The following is a 21369-nucleotide window of genomic DNA, read 5'->3' on the forward strand; positions in this document are numbered from 1 at the left end:
TGCAATTGCTTTGCACGCGCAAAACTTAGGATACAATTTGGATGAGTGCCTTTGAAGACGTGTCCCTTACTGAACAGACACCTGCCCTTTGTTCATCATGGATGGGATTTTTATCCCACTTCTCATTAAAAGTCAAAGCATTAGATGCCTAATTTCCTTAGGCACTTTTGAGAATCTCAGCATACAATTAAAAAAATATTTACTTGCTGTCAATCCTCTTTCCTTCCACTGCTCCCAAGCAAGTAAAGGCGGATAATATTGTAGGACAGGCTCCATGATTGAAGCAAGCTGGCTAATTTTGGTGGTAATAGTGTTGGTTTGTTCTACAGAGAACTCAGTTCACCTGTTCTCACCTGCTGGTCTCTGTGACAAGGAGTGCCAAGCAATGAAACAACTTGCTGAGACTCCTAGGACAGGAAAAGAGCTGGGAGGACCCTATCTGGAGGAGAAACAGAAATTATTTTGGCCATTTCTTCAATAGATAGTAGGGATCTGATTTTATGCCCATCCAAAACACACACACACACCCATCATACACACACACAAAAGTGAAACTAACAGAACATTTGAAGGCCACCACATTGTTCATTCTGTACATTATATCCCTCTGTCTTATCTTTTATATGACTTGTCCATTTAGTTTGTAACCTCTTTGTGGCAGGAGCCATCTATTACTCTCTAGTTCTTGGTTGGTCCATAGGCACTACTGTAATACAAATAAGCACCCACCAGCTCCCATTCTGGCCCTGGATTAATATACGTGATGAGAATCTCTCTAAGTTAACACTCTGTTTAAGACCCCCATACAGGGGGTATTTAGCTTTTCGGTTCTAGGATAAATTTTTCAAAGATTCCTAAGGGCCATATTTTCAAAGTATTTCGCTGTCTAAAGATGCAGATAAGTGCCTAGTAGGATTTTCAGAAGGCTCTAGGCACCTAACTCAATGGGAGTCAATCACTGTGGAATTGGACTGTACCTCTATGGGCTGAAATTCCCAGACAGACAGTCTGGTCTGGGTGCTGTGAAGTTGTTGTTTTGTGCAGCCAGTTAGAAGCAAACAGAATAAAACAAATCTCTAACAAGCACCTGCAAGCACTGAATGATCACTGAACACCACAGCCACCTAGCCGGTGAGGGGCCTATCTGCATCTTTTGGCACCTAAATATCTTTAAAAATCTGGCCCTAGCTGCCTAAGCCTCTTTTGAAAACGGGACTCTGGCTCTCAAGTCACTTAAGTGTTTTTGTAAATATTACCCCGGTCTTCACTATAGTCAGAGTCTGGAAAGCTTTGGTTGAGTGATAAAACGTGAGTGGCACAAAATGGCGGCAGAAAGGCCTACTCTGCCTTCCTCAAGCTTCTCCACCAAGTAACTCCACCAAATTAGTAATTTCAATGGAGTCTGAAATAGCACTTTGTCTGCATTTACAGACATATTGCCCCAGGATAAGAGATGTAATTCTCTGAAACGAAGAAAATTAAATCATTACCCTCTTCACCCAGGCCTCTTTGCTGCTAGAAAGTTAGTTTTGCATTTAATGAATATGGGCTTGTGTCTTCCTAATGAGTATGAGATAGCTGATGTAATTGAAAACTTAAGCAGGGGAAAAATCATTACAAGTTTTTTTTTTAATCAATTTATTTTGTATATTTGTGTTATGAATGATAAGAGACCAGAAGAGTGCTGGAAACTGAACACTGCTATTTACCCAAAGGCCAGACCACGGAAAGGAGCTGGAGAGGTGGTTCCCCAGTTTTTACTTGCCAGAATTAATGCAGGGAGGACTGGTCCCATTTTGAGAAATAGAGATGTGTACTGTGCCTTTAAATGTGAGTGAGTGAACCTAATGACTCCAAGCATGGGTGAGTACAGTACTATGGCGCAGCTGTGGGAACTTCCTGCTGAATGAATGGACCATTGCAGGATCCAGCGGAAGAAGCCATGTCAAGAGACAGCGATGGACTGGATTCCTGATATTAAATATTTTAGCAATGCGGATAGTTGGCCTATGTTCAACATGTTCTCATTACTGTGTCCTTCCCAATTCCCTCAGGCAGTTTGTTATATCCACAAACGCTGTGGTCTCAACATTTTCCATACCAAGTCCCCGTTTCTAAAGTGGGAACACACCTCGACCTCCTGGCCCCTTCCAGGATCTCTGTCCCATCTAGCCAGGAATTCCTTCCCATGTAGCAATATGGGAATGGCAGGTGGTTGCAGTGTTCTGTCTGGGGATTGAGGATGGGGAGGGGGCAGAGGATGACGACTCCCAGTTTGAGAACCCCTGCGCTATTACATCTTGTCCCAAATTAGAGAGTAAGATGTTTGGGGCAGGGACTGCCCTCCTGATCTGGATCTATACAGCAAACAGCACAATGCGGCTGGCTCTTCATTCGTTATGTGCCATTGTTAAATACATAAAAAAATAAGAGTGTGAGAGAGAGATCTGGAAAAGAGAATTAAAAATATAGCTCCCTTCTTATTAAGGCTGAAAGATGAATGGCTAATATATGGAGTTATTGAGATTAGCTTGGATGCAAGGTGCTTGAGCAGATCCCAGACAGGACTCACCTGTATCCCGTGTCAGGAACATCTTTTAATCTAGACAAAGAAGGTATTTTGGTCTCATCTGTCCATTGCTGTATGTCTTCAGAGCTCCACAGGCTAATGGGACTGATTGTCATTGTGTTCCCAAGTATGAAATTGGGAGCCGAAAGATGCATCTTTCACAATGAGAGGCAGGGAGTGAAGAGGGGCGGGAGGCAAGGGAGATGCAAGGAGGAGGGAGAGGCAGTTCATAAGGTCAGTGTGATTCATAACAGATCCACAAATCTATACCATTGGCTGACCGTGCCTTTTCCCATCTCTCTCGATATTTCTCCCCAGGCCTAGATAATCCACACATCAATCCCCGATACATTTATCTCTGCACCCAGCATTCGTCCGCAGACTCTCATGTCAGCCCATGACAAAGATTTTCCTCTCTAAGCTCCTGATTTCTCTCTCTCTCTTTCCTGGCCTTGCACTAATATTCAGACCTTTCATCTGTCCCTGATCTTCATGAATAGCTTCCCCCTGCCCACTACCGTCCATCACTGCAGAGCTGGATTAACAAGCACTAAAATAATGGCATTTTTAGGAAAGTTTTCTCCATTTGAAATCAGCCTAAGGGTGGTCTCCTCGTTTCACTATGTCAGAGGCTGTTCTCAAGCTGCCCCCCACTGATCTCAAGAGCAACCTCTGAAAAGGGAATGGCAACGTGATCTTGAGAGGGGATGCTCTCAGGAAGCCACATCTACTCACTTTAAGGTCATTTTACATTTCCAAATGGCCTTAGCGTAAATCAAAATTGGCCTCTGTGCATCTAAACACCTCTCGCTGATTCACTAGCCTTTCATTTTGAGAGACTTGGCTTCAAATGCAGTTTAGGTCGCAAGTTAGATGAGGCTTGTGTGTGCTGATCCTGGGGCTTACCCACCATTTTAGTATGAATGGCGGTTTCCACTGAGGAGAGGCTGAGAGCTGGGACAACGGAATGTCTAGATTTAAGGCAGACAACACAGCAAACAGAGCTAGGTGTGAGAAGTGAGCATGGTGTCTGCCTAGCTCTGGCAAGTGCTTTCTGCCCCTTGTTTCCCCAATCACCAAATTTAGCCACAATTAAAATAAAGTCTTAACCTCCACAGACTGTTCCTGCTACAGCAGGCTAATCTGGAAACCTCTGTTCTGGAAACAACCCATGCTGGCCCTGAAGTTAAAGGTGAGGGTGGAATACTCTTGTCATAGAGATGCGGACTGTCTAACTGTGTAGGACATCAGCTTATGGGAATGTCCTTAGCTACATAAGAAGAAATTAAATGCCAGAATCTCTACTGGATTACGTTTATTAGAGCTGAGACCTTGTATTTAAAGTAAGATTGAGCCTGTAAACACAGCCAGAGTATGGGGCAGCATACAGTGGCAACATACCATGAGGAGATCCTGGAAGACTTTTGTGCCTTAAGTTAGAGAATCAGTATAAGGCAGTGGGTCTGATTCTGATCTCACTTACACCTACTTTACATTAGTATCTCTATTGATTTCACTATAATCAGAATCAGATTTTTTAAACGAAAATACCAACAAACACTAACCCCAAACCAACAGGCAATACTCAAATGCTACTTAAGCCAAGCCTTGCTTCTGTAGCCATTTTTCTGCTGACCAAAAGTAAATTAAAGAAACAGTTTGTTTGAAGTGTGATTGGTGATTTAATAACATGCTAATGTCGCTGCCAACACTAAGACCTTAGTCAATATTTTCCTCAGCCTAAAACATAGCCCTTTTGAAAATCAGCGCTGCGTTAAGAGATGGGTGAGGGTGGAGAAAAATTACTGTCATTTTAAATGCTCATTAATCACTGTACCTCTGCAGCACTGAAGGGTGATTTCTGCTGTCCACCTTTTCTCATAATAGAAGGAATTTCATTTACAGGCCTTAAAGATACAGGGCCAAATTCAGGTCCAGGAACAGCAGTGCTACTTGAGTTAAATCAAAGACATACAAGGGATGGTTGGTTGAAATATTTTGGAAAAGACAAAATTTATCCTTATCCTCAGCCCAAATCTCAAACCAAACCAAATGTGAACCCTTAAAAAAAAAGGCCTGGGATAGTAAAATGCCTTCTTCCCACTTTCATTCCCCAAAGCCTTTTATTCTGGTATCCAGACAGGTGATATTTTTTTCTGGCTGTTTTGTTTCAGGGTCTTCTTTGTCTGTGTGAACATCACATTGGGCTGTGGGTTTGTGGGGTTTTTTTGGACAGGAGGTGATGAAGGGCTTGTTTCATATTTAGTAAAATCTAAAGACCGAAAAGAAAGACACAGATAGAATAAATGACTTAAAAACTGTGCAAACACTGGGACTTAATTACCACCAGATCTTCAAGTGAACTTTACACCTGCAATCAGGGCCAGATTTTCAAAGGAGCTCAGCACCTTGGGTGCATGTTAGAGGTTGAGCTCTTCCGAAAAATCTGTCCATAAAGTGTTACTCTGGGAGCCCTTCTGAAATTCTAGCTCTCATTTAGGTGTCTAAATTGGAGCTGAGCTTTTCTGAAAATCCTACCCAGATTGTGGGTGCTTGATCCAGACTAGTCCCACATTTGAGGTGGGAGATGTGATTCCCAGCTCGCATAGACGTACCCACGCTAGCTCTGCTTGAGTTAGCTCACTAAAAATAGCAGTGTAGCCAGAGTAGCGGTGTGAGAGAGCCACCCACATATGTACCCTGTGGGTTTGGGTGCATACACACTCGAGTGGCTGCATGTGCTACTCCAGTTATTCTGCTATTTTTAGCCCAGTAGCTTAAGCAGAACTAGCGTGGATACCTCTATGCAAGCTGAGAATCACACCTTCCAGCTCAAATGTAGATGTAGCCTTAATGTGCATGCGTGTGGTGGGAGGGTTACTGCAGTGTGGCATTCAGATGGACACCTGGACATCTTTCATGGGAGAACCTGCCCATGAATCAAATGAAACACTGCTGTATTTCACAGTAAAAACTACAGAGGCTTTATTTTAAGTATAATTTAGTTCTGTACTGGAGTCGCATGTGATGCTTCCAAGCAGAGTGTACGATTTGCAGATGGACATGTGCATAATGGGTAAAATGGGCATGAACATGATATTGGTATGTGTTTGTAGGATGTCAGTATAAATGGCTGAACAGAGAGGGAAAATAGTCGTCATGCAGTTAAACCTGTCAAACACAAATGACTGAATCATGCCGTATGTTCAACTCATTGGATTTTGTCACCCTCTGAACACTTAGGACTATATTAAGTGTGTTTTCCCATGTTGCTAAGAAGCCTTGTCAGCTTGTGAGCTGACGGAACTAGAAGAGTTTGCTTTAACTCCCACATTTGCTGCTAAAGAGTTTTCCTGAGACTCTATTAGAGAGATACCTGCCTTTCTGGAAAACAAAGAGATGTTCTCTTATGTTACACCATCTCTAGCACTAAGAGAAGGCTCTGAGCATGGAAGGAAGGGAAGGACTGAAGCAATACCATCACAGGGTAGGGAAGGATTCCTAGAACTACATATGGAAGCCAGTCCCCTGAGAAATGTGTTTAGAATTCAGGCTGGAGGCATACAGCTTTAGAGGCAGACCGACTTTGCTTGGCTGGGGGAATATAATTTGTGAGAAAAGAGACAGGCCTTACTCCATACAACTTTGCCTCCGGATAAGCATCTGTGACCATATTCTGTTAGTTAGAAATGTGCACTGCAGTCCGATCCAATGCACACAACATTCTCTCTGAGTTGTAAGTGTGGCAGATGCAAAATTTCATGTTCTTAATACCTCCTTTCACTAGAGCACAGAGACTGTATAAGGGATTTATTACTAGCAGCTGAGCAGAAGACTTTTTTTTTTTTTGGCCTACCATTATCTCCAGTGGTTACGACGCTAGCCTAGTACTCAGGAGACCAGGCTTCAAGTCCCTGCTCTACCACAGACTTCCCATGGGACCTTGGGCAAGTCAGCCAGCTGCTCTGTGCCTCAGTTTCCCCTCTGTAAAATCAGGATAACAGTGCTTCCCTGCTGCACAGGGGCGCTGTGAGGATAAATATATTAGAAAATGGGATGAGCTCAGCCACCACAGTAATAGGGGTCATATAAGTACCTATGATGGAAGTTAAGGAGGTACCAGCACTGAATCTAAACTGGCCCCTGGCAGCCCCAGAACTGGGGGTGATGGTGCCGCTCATAAACAGAACCTCACACTGCAAGCTGGTCCAAAAGGCTTGATACTGCAAGGTAATGAATGACTAATAGAATTTGAGAGCATTCAGTATCTCCTTGAATTTCACGGAATCAGGCCCTTGAATCTTTCACGTGCTGTATAAGCTGGTGAGTGACCTAGCAATTAAAATGTCACTCATCAGCTATTAAGTATAGGCCCCTCTCCTCCTTTCCTGAAACATTTCTTCAGGAAGCAATATGCCACATTGACTGGCTTTCTCTTGTGCAATTTTTCCCCCCTTCAGATTTCCTTGCTTCCTTTATTTAGTGCCAGCAGAAAACAATATGGTTCCTTTCATTGTCTTCTATTAAAGACTTTCAAGAGTGGGGGAGATTATTACTGTTTCAGTGTGTGACATCATAATAGGCTCCTGTCCCAGAAAACAAAAGTCTTTGGAAGACAGTAAAGAGACAAGTCCTACTTATGATGTCACCTAAAAGACAGTAGTAGAAATAAAGAAAGAAAGGGGGAAAAAAGATAAGAATAAACATCTGTATATTGGGAATAACAATAACATTTGTTCTGCCTTTTATTTCGGAAAGCTGCCTTAAATTGTGCCTTGCACAGCACAGAAAAGACTTTTTTGTGTGTGCACAGATGGATTTATAATAATAAAAAAAACCATTGAAATGCAAAGTTTAGGATTCCCCCCACCCCATCAAAAAAAAAAGTTAAAAAAAAAAGATCAAATAACTCTCAACAAAAAAAAACCCCCTTACAGTTCTATTTTTTTCTCTCCTGATCTTTTCAAGCTCGATCCCTTTTTATTATGCAGAACAAAATGTAGGGTTTCTTTTCAGTAGAGAAATATGTATATTCCTGGAAATATATTTTAGCTGGAATAACTCATATGGGGAATAGTAGTCCCTGTATCTCCTATTTCTAACCCTCCTTCTGTGCCAGCCCAACTCTCCTCTCATGTCAATGGAGTTCCATGAGATTTGCACTGATGCGTGAGGGAAGAACTCTCTCTTAGAGTTGATTCAGGCAGACAAGCTGACCTGGATGCTGGTCTCACTTACAATGGTGTCAGGAAGCCATCCCACCATTGTGTTCCATGAGGATGTTCTGCATTTACACCAGACTAACTGAGATCAGCACCTGCCCCTCGGTCTTTACAGAAATGTAAGATTATGTCAATTTCCACATCATTAGCCTGAGAAATAACATGCCAGTCTCTTGGACGATCCTTGTGCCTATATAGTGCTTGTCAGCCATTGAGCTCAAGGGTAATATTGTTCTCTTTGTTTTACAGAGAGGGAAACCGAGGCACAGACTGCTTAAAGTGACTTTACCAATTTTAGTCAGCAAGTCAGTGGCAATAATCGAGCTAGGTCCTGACTCTTGTCCAGTGCCCGTTCTACAGGACCATGGTGCCTCCCTTTACATACCTGCTGCTGTGAGGAACAAGTTGCCTTAAAACCCATTATAATCAACCCCATTACAACAGCTGCTCCAATTCCTATACTTCGTGGCTCTCCAAGGTGGTGTTATAACAAACATAGAGAATTACCAGATTAATAAAACCAAACCACGTGTTTACATTTAATTTACTTCTCATAACAGTTATTTCTGAGCCCTATATACTGTTGTTATATATGTTTTTAATAACAACAGTTGTGCTTGCAATTATTTTGTAAGTCCTACACTTGAGCTTTGATAGAAATCCCACAATGTGATGCATAGCCGGGGGAAGGGCTGCGTGCGATGGAATTCTTTTTAACTCTTTCCTTTATCATTTGCTAGAATTGGATTTATGGTGAAGAATAAAGCACATCGGCAGACCTAAGTTGCATTTGCAGGCTAGGTCTGAAGAGTTACGTTTGACATTGTGGTCATCATAAAAAATAAATGAATAAATGAATGGGACAGAAAAACGCATTTTTCCATCACGTGACTGATTTTACTAGCAGAGTTAGGATTTAACGACTAGATTAAAGCACCCATTTTAGTTCATCAGACAAAGCTGGGAATCTGTAGCGCCATCATAAGCAGGTGACCAGATTGCTAGCTACCATGGACACAGTGCCCAGCATAATGCAAAGTGGACCGTAAGGTAATTATTCAGTTGATAACCCCTGACTCACTTATTCAGTTGCTAATTTGCTTGGCATACATGAGCTGTAACCAGCATTTAAAGATGCACTATGATATTTGAAGCCTAATTTATTCTCTTTATTAAAAATGATAAACAATATTTCATTTTCCCTTTTGGTGAAGATTAACTGTTTATGATCCTTGTGTATTGCACATAGCCATAACCATTATTCACTTCAGCACTTGGGCTGGGGCATCTGAGGGACTGAATATTAATAGGTTTGCCTGTTATTTGTTAGAGCATGGGAAGTATCACAGGAGGACATACCTGAACCAGCTGTCTATAAAATGGGGGTGAACTATGCCATATTTTCTATTATCCGTGGCTACTTAAAATAGCACGTATTCCTTTTTATCCTGTGAAAATGGCCTTTAACAAAATGCGTACATATTGTTAATCCTGAACATAACTGGCACACCTGCAAAAAGCCACATTGTACATCTAATTAGAACACAAGAACGTCCATATTCGGCCAGACCAAAGGTCCATCTAACCCAGTATCCTGTCTTCCAATGCCAGGTGCCCCAGAAGGAATGAATTTGATAATTTCTGTCTTATTATCTATCCCTTTCTTTATGATTCCCAACATGCTGTTTGCTTTTTTGACTGACGCTGCACATTGAGTGGATGTTTTCAGAGAACTATCCACACTGACTCCAAGATCTTTTTCTTGAGTGGTAACAGCTAATTTAGATCCCATCATTTTATATGTATAATTGGGATTATGTTTTCCAGTGTGCATTACTTTGCATTTATCAACGTTGACTTTCATCTGCCATTTTGTTGCCCAGTCACACCATTTTGAGAGATCCTTTTGTATCTCTTCGCAGCCTGCCTGGGACTTAATTATCTACACACGCAATTCCCCATCTACACATGCAATTTCCTGATTTTTATGGGCAAATGGCAGCCAGTATTTTTAAAAATGAATTTCTAAAGACAGGCAACTAAATGAGTGGCCTGATTTTCAAAAATGCCAAAGAGCCAGCAGCTTCTGATCTGAGCCAACAGGTGTTATAAGAAATTTCAAAAATCAGGCCACCGATTTAGGCACCTAAATACAGACGTGGGAGGCTGAGGGTGTAATGACTGTATGTACTTTGCTACAGCCTCCACAAGGCACTTAATGAGGGTTCTTGGTGTGAGACATTTCTAATGTGGGAGTAACTATGCAAATGAGATGGCGCAATTGGAGTGGCATGTGCTAAACCTCTGAGATGCCCAGCATTGATTAGATGTTTTTAGAAACTCAAGCAGACTCAAACTTAGCTGCATGCATGTAACAAATAATGTTGTGCTTTCTCTCCTGACAAGTTGGGCTCCTAAAAGTTTATTAAACATTATACTAGTGAATTTGGACACCTGCAGGGCACCAGGATGGGGCTTTAACCCGCAGAAGGAGTCACTGGGTCTTTGAGGGAAGGGGCACCTGTATGCAGAGGCATGGGATCACTGATGAATTTCCCTCACTAAATCTTTCCCTTTACAGTCAAGAAATGGCGGCACCCCAGCAAGTCATCTGGACTGGCATGCCTCAGAGACACCACACATACAGAATTCACCAGGGGGCATCACCAGGAGAACAGCTGATACCAGTTGGTGGTACTGATTCTATTTTATGGCCATGTCCCAATGCAGAACCAACCTGTGGAACTCATTGCCAGGGATGTTGTGAAGGCCAAAAGTATAAATGAGTCTCAAAAAGAATTAGATAAGCTTATGGAGGGTAGGTCCATCAGTGGCTACTAGCCAAGATGGCCAGGGATGCATCCCCATGCTCTGGGTGACCCTAAACCTCTGACTGGATGATGGGGGATGGATCACTCAATAATTGTCCTGTCCTGTTCATTCCGTCTGCAGCCTTTGGCACTGACCAGATCCTGGGCTAGATGGACCATTGGTCTGATCCAGTATGGCTGGTCTTATGTTCATGTTCACTGCCAGAGCAGAGGGAAGGTCCTGAATGATGACCTGTCCAGTTGGACGGAGCAAGGAGGGGATGGTAAAGCATATAAATGCTTTAAAGGATAATATTGTGGTAGATGAGGAAAGGTTATTTGCATCGGGCACTGGTAAACACACAAACAATAAGAATTCAGCTCCCTCCTGTTGAGGCATTTGCGGGAGTTAAAGTACATCATAAAAACCAAATTAAAATACAACAAAACATGTAATTAAAAATCCTGCCCTCTTAAAAATTGAATAAAAGAAAGTAACTGAAAGTGAAATCAAGGTACACAAAGGGCTGCAGTTATTAAGGGGTAAATTTAACTTAGACATATCCCCAAAACTTTCTGAGTGGAAGGGCAAAGAGCTAACAGAAGAGTTTTGCAAAGTAAGGTCATTAAGATAAATTAAGAAGTGATTACTTTAATTAGATACATTTATGGAAAATATAGTGCTGGGGACTCTTTTTCTGGCCTGATGCAGGTCTACATGACTGAAGAGATTGCTTCCAACTGTATGGGTCTATGATCCTAGGGTACGATGACAGTTATATGGCACAGTGCATCTCAATGCACCCCTTTCATACATTTATGTCAGCAGATTTTCTAAATTTTAACCCATGGAGAGCACATTGATTTTTGTCTGCTAAAAAGCAAGTAAATCACTGATTCTATAGGGATTTTATTGCTTTGCCATAAAAGGCACAGTTGTCTGAGGAGTTAAGAGCTTCCTGTGAGGTACTGAGCATGCTCATTGGCAATACATCGCTCTCTGATACCCTGGTCTAAATCCAGAGGAACTGCACCCATATCAATGGAGTTACACTGATGTGGTAGGAAGCAAAATGGATCCTACTGACTAGAAAGCAAGAAATAATGTGAAGATATGTGTGCTGTTCCTTTAAATCTGCAATGGGAAGGGGCCCAGGGAAGAGCTCTATAGTGAAGCCAAGATCCTAAACTGGGGTAAATCAGCATAGCTGTGTTTACATCAATGGAGCTATAGTGATTTACACCAGGATCTCTGGCCCAAAGTAGCTTCAGGGGTAAGACTGAACATTCTTCACTGTTAGAAAGCAAAAAAAAAAATCTCTTTCTTTGATTCTTAACCATGGTCACATGACACATAGGGCCTCATTCTCCAGTCACTTACACCAGCGTAAACCAGGAGTAACACCACTAAAGCAATGTAGTTGCACCAGTATAAAACCCCTGATAGAGAGAACGGCATCAGGCTCACAGTCTACCCGTACTGTCTGTGAAGAACTCTCAGGGTCCAATTTTGGCCCTAACTTCTAGTTTTGCTCACATACTTTTATACAGGCAACTAATGGCACTCACAAAAGCAGGTGCACATCCATTTTGCACAGGCAAACACTCATTTGCACAATGCAAATTGTGCAGCAGGGCAGCCAACCGCTTGAACTGCCTGAGCAAATGCAGGGCTTGCTTGTGCATAAAAGGGTGGGAGCATCATTTTTGTGGGTGCAAAAGTGGCCATGCAAAATTGATTGCCAGCCTGAGCTGGATGAAAATTTGATCCTGACACAAGATTTCAAATATACCACTCCATGCTCCCCCAAAAGCCTGATCCTGCAGACACACAACAGAGTGCTCCTCTATTGTGAGAAAGTAGGATCACCACCTATGGCTTTCTAACAGAGGCGGTCCAGGTTTAGTTAAACTTCGCTAACCTTGCTGAGCCCTCTACAGCTTCAGGATCCCATGTTATTTTGGGTAAACTGCGCTACCATGCAGACCCAGCCCAAGTGCGCAAGAGAACGATGGTAAGGAGCGGAAGGGGACCTTTATGAACACACAGGAAGTTATCAGTGACACGAGTCCTCACTAAATAACATCAGTGGGATTCTATGCCAAGATCAAGGAAATAAGATAGCTCTGTGTTTTCTATTCCTCAAATAACCCACCCTTAGCTTGAATGATGAAGCAGAGATCACAGGAAGGCACCAGAATGGGATTCAGGACATTGGGTTCAATTCTCAGCTCTCCCATGCGCTACTTGTGTGACCTTGGCCAAGTCACTTAATATCTCTGTCCCTCAGCTCCCCATATGTAAAATGGGGGTAATGATCCTTTCCTACACATGGGGGTATGGCTGAGGTGAAACGCATAAATATTTGGAAGGTGCTCAAATAGTATGATGATGTCTACCATACAGGGACTGAGATAAATCGAGTGAAAATACACAGCGGTACTGTCATACTTCATAAGATCACATCCAATGTAATCAAGAGGATTTAGTCCACCACAATAGCACTAGTCACACAAGATACAATTACTTATAGGGTAAGAGTGTAGGTTTGTTTCTTCATTTTAATTAAAAAAATTTAATAAAAGGATGTAATGATAAACTGATAAGCAATTGAGTTCCCCGCTTCTCCCAGTGGGTTACTGCACCAAACTCATTGTAATTAGAAGAGAGCCTATAAGACACCATAGGACATATATCAATGTTGTCTCAGCACCAATGAGCTACTCGTAGCGACCAGTTCATATGTTCAATTGCTACTAACTAGATTTTTCCCCCCTACCTTGATACACAAATTATATGCCAGACAGGGAACAACCTGGAGTGATTTTATTTAACACATCCCAGTATCGTGCCTATTTGGGAAAGAAATCTTCTCTCCAAAGAAAACTGATTGAAAATGTAAGTATTCCAGCAGGACACCGCTGCCGTATGTTATCCATTGAACAGCGCAGCCTCACTCGGTGGTAACGCTGATAAACATTCCTCCTTGCTAACTTAGGTGTTAAAGTGCATCTCCCACCGCTTCTTTTAGGATGAATTATAAAATGGTGTGATCCAATGCTCCAGCCTGATTGGCTGTTGGGCACATGTCGATTTATACTACTGACAATATACATTCATGTGGCAGCATGAAGAGACATGTTGCCATTTAAATTTCAGATCGTTTTGCAGCTGCAAAGTGTAATAGCAGTAATAATAAGCTAGAAGCAGTGCTATCCATTAAAAGAACCCCAGACACTGTCGCATGTCTGTTTTGCCTCTGATTCTAAACGCTGGCTGCCAGCTGAACTTCTTATTCACAGTTCATTAAAAATGTCCTGCATTTCTTTGTGTATACATATGCAATACTTGTACTTATACAGTCCAGTGAAGAGAGCACAGGGCTGGGAATCAGGAGACTTGAGTTCTGTTCCTGGTTCTGCCACTTACTTATGGTGTCACATTCAGCAAGTCACTTTGCCTCTCTGTGCCTCATTGTCCCCGTCATTAAAATGAGAATAATGATGCTTTCCCCTGCCTTTGTAAGACACACTGAGTTCTATGGATGAAAAGCATGGATCGGTTTATTTTTATTTTGCTAAGCAAATTATACATCATGTAAATCCACTGAATTCAGTGAGGCTGCATGGGTGTAACCAGGACCAGAAGTTGGCCCATTATATGCTTGTGTCCATACATGCATACTGCTTTATTGTGCAAGTGAATATTCTGTATTCGTACAGCGCCTAGCACAATGGGGTCTTGGTCATAGCTGGGGCACCCAGGTGCTATTGAAATACAAAAAAAAAATACTAAATAATAATAATCCTTAATAGAAAAGAGGGAGTCATGCGGAGTCTGATCTCAGAATCATCCTCCTATTTTGCACCTACAAATAACTGTGTCAAACAATTAACTGCTGAACACAAACAATGTCATCTGAGCATTAGCTACCCGATTTGCTTGTGCAGTCAGCTGGATGTCGAAATGCTGTTAGTGGCTCCTACAATTAACTGAGAGTGCTTGGCTTGAAGCAGAGCCAACCCTGAACTTCAACCTTCTGAGCCAAATGCCCTTGGACTTTGAGAAAATTTAGATTTGAAAAGAAATCCAATCTATACTCTACCGCTTGGGCCCAGCTCTAGGTTTAAATCCATGCTTTCGGGCATTTTTCAAGAACAAATGCAGGAGGTTCTAGGATTCTGCACAGGCATGCGTGTCTCTGTTAGAGGTCCTCATTTCTCCTGCTACAACTGATGGATGCAGAAGTTGCTGCTAGTCACTCAGACTTGTGAATTATTCCATTTGGGAGATATGTGCATTCACCTTCATGGGTAGCCTTAAAACACCTGCATGAAGACAGTCTCCTCCATCTGTGTGTGACATAGATAGAGACGATCATCTCTATTTTGCAGATGACATAGTGAGGCACACAGGGGTTATACCCTCCTTCTCTGGTAGTGAAGGCCCCTGCATCAGTTATACAGATCTCAGGAGGGGCAGGATTTCTGGAGCTCACATGGGGTGAAATCCCCTGTACACTGTGAAGCAAAGACCTGCAGAGACTCAGCACATCCCAGTGCACAAGGGAGATTTGGAGCCAGGAGATCTGCCATTCATCTCTCCCACCACTCATGGTTCCGCTGCCTTAGCAGAAGGATTACTTCATTCCCCCAGAAATCCTGAAAGATCACCCAAACACACAACCGGGTTACTCAGGCTGTGCAGGAAGGGCAGGATTTGGTCACAGAGATTAAGAGTCTGACCCAAACCACATCCTTTCCATTGACTTTCAGTGGGTTTTGGATCAAAGCCTAAGGCCCAGACGCTCACAGGTATCTGGGTGACTGAAATCACACAAAAAGCTTGTCCCACAGAAACCCTGGTGTCTGAGTTGGGAAACAGAACCCACATCACCAGATTCCTAGTGTGGGGCCTTAACGATCACATTGTCAGAACCGTCGTTTCAAAATCCATTTGCACATCTCGACAGCAGCCAATTGGAGCAGATTTGACAGGAAAAGGAGGACGGATGCAGAATTTCCAACGTGCAGCACTGAAGCAATCCAGTCAGTAGAGTTCCAGGATGTTCTTGATGTCATCTTTTATAATACGATGGAATCCATCCAAAATAAACAAGACCGGATACACTGGGTTTAGAGAATCTGAGACGAGGGCTGTATCTATATCGGAAGATGGATACATTTATTTATCAATGATATTTTATTGCCTAGCTGCCTTTTTTTTTAAGGTGTGCCAAATTAACACAAGAATGGCAATGTTGATTTTTTTTTTATCTCTACTTTTCAGCAAATAGGAAAGCTCAGCTCTGGCAGAGCTTAAATTTGTGTATGAAGAGAAAAAAAAATTCTGGTAAATATGTTGTTACTGATTTAAAAATCTATTTGTTCAGTAATTTCTGCTGGAGCCATCATTATCTTGCCAAAGCAGCTGTTGGAATATTAACTAGACACAGCAGTAACAAGTGGAATATAATTAGCACTCCTTGTTCCAGTGAATTTTCAGTTTTAACTAGAAACAATTTGCAATGAATCTCCGTGCTGTTGTAATTAACTTAACGAATGCACCACACATACCGACGACTGTATTGAGTACTGTAAGAAATCACTGAGGGTTTTGCTGATGGGGCAGAGCTATTGCCTAATTTTGGCCAGCTATTACATGCAAAGGACAGCTTTCCCGTTCGCTTCACAGAATGCCACTTACAGTTAAAGGCTAGCGTGTAGTTCTTAAAACACGAGGAGGAAATTACAAGAGCTCAATTCCATACGCTTGATGTTTCTGGTGTCCTTTTATAGTGCACTCAGTCAGGTCACATATCTTTTCCCAAAGTACTGGGTTTCAGAAAAACAAACAAACAAACCCAGAGCTCCGTGGCCCTAAAGATAGAAAAAGATGCACCAAGCAAGTTTTTCCAAAAACCCCTTTCCTCTAGAGCTTTAAAGCCCCACTTCTGCAAAACCGTACATACGAGTAACTTTGCTCATGTGAATAGTCCCATCGACCTCTATGTGGCTCCTGCCATAATTTAGAGCAACCCCAGAGGTAGTTGTTAATTACAGTGGCTCCTTGCAGCTGCCCCGAATGGCCAGATCACAGAGCGCTCTGGGCACCTTTTCCTTCCACTATCAACACACTCCCAGTCTGCCTCCTGGCATGACCTTCTTGTGATGGTCTAGTCCCGCTGCCCCTTCTCAGACAAGACTCCCAGTAGGGAGCAATCAGCCAGCTGCTTCACCAGACAACACGAAACTCACACCCATCCTCTCTGAATGTAATGCTACAGTGAAGGCCAGGGTGAAGGCAGAAACAAAATCCTCATAGGATAAAGAGAGACAGAACCAAGGGACCCCGTAGAGAGACTGAAAAGGGAAGTCATATAGTGTGGAAGATGACCTCAAAGGAAAGGCTCTGGCACAGAGACCGAGAGCGAGACGCCAACGGGTGTAGAGACAGGGTTCATTTCCCTCACTAAAAGAAGCATTAGGTGGTTCTTAGCATCCAAGTTAGCAAGTTAATTCCAAAGCAGTCAAACTCTCATACACCTAGCACAAGCACATGCTTCCTAGCCATTCTGCGGGTAAAGATAGGGCCATTCAGCAGCACTGCCAACTCTTGTGATTTTATTGCAAGTTTCACACTATTTACTTGCTCAGTCCCAGGCGTGGTTGCCTTGCTGATGCCTTAATTTTCACTCCTTGGAGCCATCCGGGCATGAATAGATATTAGGGTACTGATTATAAGAATCAGGGTGACTTTGTGTATGGTTAGTGGGCTGCAGGCTGGCTTACCTGCTGCCACACCTAAATAACCAGCTATAGTACACAGTATCCCCTCTGCCTCAAACCAGTTTTTCTCAATCTCTAGCTGCCCCCAGTTCTGGTCTGAAGACATACTGTATCATGTCCTCCTGCCTCTTTTACAGGTGGAAATACAGTGAGTACATCCTTAGCCGCTTCTTGGCCTTGCCATCCCTGGTATGTGTTTAAGTGAATGTTTGTCTGTGTAAGTGCTTGTCTGTATATAAAATATTTGACAGGTGTGTGCGACCGTCTCTCTATTTTTCTATTCCTCCTTGTCTTCCCTGCACCAGTCAAAATTGCAAGAGGTGACTGAGGTGAAGCATTTATATGAAACTGCAATGCACAAGATTATGAACATCATGACATTTCGAGCTATTCTGCAAAAAACCACTGGGGTCCTGAAAGTTCTATGGATAATGCAATGTTGAGGACTTTGTACACAATCACAAACAACATTATAGTGTAAAATTTTACACACACACACACACACACACACACACACACACACCCCTATCACTGATTTTGACCCATTCTAGTTACAACATAGATCCAGGAAGGGGGGATTCCCACAATGCACCAGTTAGAGAATCTGTGCTGTATCTTTGATAGCTATAACTAGGCCTAACCAGGGTTGTAGCCAGAATGGTTCTAATCCCTGTGCAAACAGGATCTATACTAGAGTTGGTCAAAAAAAATTTCTACCATAAACGTTTTGACAGAAAATGACCTGTTTTCCCCCAAAGTAATTTTTTTGTGGAACATTTTAATTTCTTCCAAAAATGTTTTTGTTTTTCAATGAAAAAACAAACTTTTTTCATTTTCCAACCCTCTACCCCCCTTTTTCAGTTCTTGTTGCCTCCTTTGTTTTTGCCTATTTTTACTCCCTTTTTATATTTATTTTTTTGCCACTGGAAAAGAGGAGGGCAAAAGAAAAAAAACCCTGAAGAAAAATGACACGTAAAAAATTGTATCCAGTATTGTAGTAGCTGTGTCAACCCCAGGATATTAGAGAGACACGTTGAGTGAAGTAATATCAAGCTTGTCTTTCTTCCCAACAGAAGTTGGACCAACAAGAGATATTACCTCTCCCACCTTGTCTATGTAAAAAATTGACAATTTTCAACCAGCTCTCACCTAAGCATTTTTCCATGGGTGGCTTGATTTGATTGAACAGCACATTTTGTCTGACCCCAAAGCCAAGCTGAAATCTGTTATGAGAGTGAAAGTTAGAATAAACAAGGAACTGCCCAACCTTGGGATATTTTTCATTTTGGTTTTCAATAATTGGTTTCTTCCATTTACATCCCTGAAATCATATCAAAGGCCCTGTTCCAAGGATTAGCTCCAGTTTGTGCAGAGCTCATTGCAAGATTGAGGCTTAATTTGGAAATTTACCTACAGCTTTACCTTTGAATCATCTCAAGATAGAGACTGTGCTTGCAAAATCACATTACCAAGCAATTCATTTGTAGAAGAGTCCATTGTCTTGAGAAGATGCAATTCAAAACAAGTTTGGCTCTATGGCAAATAAAACACAATAAAAAATAACAAACTAGGGCTTGAATATATTTACAAACCAAGATGACCAATATGAAGATTTCTCCGAGCAAATGCCCAGCCACCAATATAGAGAAAATGGAAAGGAAAAAGAAATAGGATAAAAATGGTCGGGAATCTCTCTCACTTGCTTTCTTGTGAAAGAAGGGAGATTAGGAGATGGTCTGTCTTTTGGACACATCAGTAGCAGCCCTACAGAAAGGAAGAAATGAGCTGATACAATGTAGCAGAGCTTTCTATACAGAGGGAAGCACGAGCAAGAAAAGTGATAGTTCAAAAGACTCTGATGCAGCCCTCTTTAAATAAGGTGTGAGCTTTAAAGAACCACATGGCCAAAACTAAAAGAAAAATCCTTCAGCCCGTGCCTGCAAATATAACTATGTCAAGTGAAAACTCCTTCAGCCCTCACAGAGGATGGTAGCAAAATGTATTTAAGCCATGCTGCTGCAAAACACCATTTTTGACATCTAATTCCTAGAATGCAGGAGAGGTGGGATTTTTTGGTTTTTAAGTATTACTTCATCCCTTATTGTCTTTTTCCATGAAGCTCCCACACACGTGGCCATTCATCCCCTCGGCACACAGGAGCCAGATTGTTTGCTGAAGTGATAGATTAAAAAAATTCATTCTGTTTTGAGGATGTTTAAACATTCAAAGCAGGAGCATAACTGGCTGCTGCGTAACCAGTTTAACAGTTTCCCTGTTGCTCTCCAGCACAGTATCTGCAAGACTCAGGTTGCAGATTCCATATCGTATTTACGGTCAAATAAAATCAGTGGATTTTTTTCCCCTTTGTTTCTAATATTGATTTTTCAATTTGCAGATCAATTTGCATTGCAGTGTTCCACATTTTATTCTCCTGAGCTGGACCTAGGCTGATATCTTGCTGTGCAAAAATGAATGGAAGTCTTATGATCCAAAAGGAAGCACCCACCTGTGTGTGCACACGTGCGAACACACATGTGCACATACGCACACACACACAAATTTTGGTAAATGAGTTGACAGACACTCCTATGAGATCATGCTTGCAGCCTGAATTTCATATCAAGATTTTTTTTTCCTCCACCAGGTTGAATTGAGATATTTGTGTTAGGGAGGCAAAAGATTTGAATACCCAACCCTTCTCCATCCAGTATGTGCTTGCATGCATACAAACAGCAAAGGGGTGAAAACCAGAGTGCCTTATCAGCAAATATATACTTCACCCCTGCAAAAATGATGTAATCTGTTTTTCCTGTAACTAGACTTCTTGACACTGCCAGCAGCATCCCGACATCATGAAATCAGCTGAGCCTGTGATAATGGAGTTTACATGTTTGACTGCCTTTTTTTTTCTTTTTTTGTGCATTAGGATTTAAAATTGACAGTTTAAGCCAAACCTAATACTTCATGTTCAAAACATAAAATATATTGTGCTGCAGAAAAAAGCTGGTGCTGTCCCCTGTACTCAGCCATTTCTGTCTTAGGCCAAAAGAAAGAGGTCACCCATAATAATAAGGTCACCCATCACCATGGTATCTGAGCGCAATTTGATTTAAAGAATGCTATAAAAGTCTGTGGAAAGGAAGCAAAGTAAAAGCACTCAGAGTAACTTCAGTAATAATTGAAATGCAATTAAGATGTGCTACCAAACTGAGTATTTCAGATCAGACTTAATCTGCGGAGAGGTTACTGGTATTATAAAAGTTAGAGCCATTAGGCCTGATTATTCTCTCATTTACACTTAAGTCAGTGGGGAATTACACTGAAGTCAATGGAGTTTCATCAGTGTAAAACCAGTGTGAGTGACAGTAGAATCCTTCCCATAAGATATGATCCTACCAGGTGCTTAGTCCCTGTCACTTCTGTTAGTGTTTCCAAGAGCAGTGGGTGCTGAACCTCATTCAGGATTAGCTTTGAAAAGAGAAACACTGCCGGAGGGTTCCAGGAAAAAATGGAGCTGCCACATTGAGGCTTTTGGTATATGCTTTTCACGACTTCCTTGCAATTGCAACAGGAAACACATTCGGGATTTGCTTGAGGTTTAGGCATTTAAATACACATGGGAAATTATTTGTCATCAGATCATATTGTTATTTTTTGTTATTGCATTTTTACGTAAGATGAGCTTCGTTTCCACTCTAATAAGAACAAAGGCACAGAGGAGCAGAAGGATGGTCCATCTAGTCCAGTAACTTGACTCTGACAGTGGCCAGTTGCAGATGCTTCAGAGGAAGGTGCAAGAAACTCTGTAGTGGACAATTATGGAATTAACTGCATAGGAGGAAGTTTCTTCTTAATCTCCTTTGGTGAGTGGTTGGTGTATGCCTAAAGCATGAAGGTTTGCATTCCTCCTAAAAATAAAAGAGAAAAGACGACAACCCTTATGTTGGCCCCATGCACAGGACGAATTTCATCCTTATTG

General features: G+C 41.9%; 1 long non-coding RNA gene across 1 annotated transcript; it reads right to left on the reverse strand.

The window, feature by feature from the left end:
* Positions 1–15559: 15559 nt before the first annotated feature.
* On the reverse strand, positions 15560–20220 carry LOC120380414. The gene is made up of 3 exons (XR_005587762.1): positions 20171–20220; positions 18540–18613; positions 15560–15764 (listed from the first exon to the last, which is right to left on the reverse strand). It is a non-coding gene; the product is annotated as an uncharacterized LOC120380414 (long non-coding RNA).
* Positions 20221–21369: the final 1149 nt, after the last annotated feature.

This window comes from Mauremys reevesii, linkage group 13, assembly GCF_016161935.1.
Source record: "Mauremys reevesii isolate NIE-2019 linkage group 13, ASM1616193v1, whole genome shotgun sequence".
Taxonomy (NCBI): domain Eukaryota; kingdom Metazoa; phylum Chordata; order Testudines; family Geoemydidae; genus Mauremys; species Mauremys reevesii.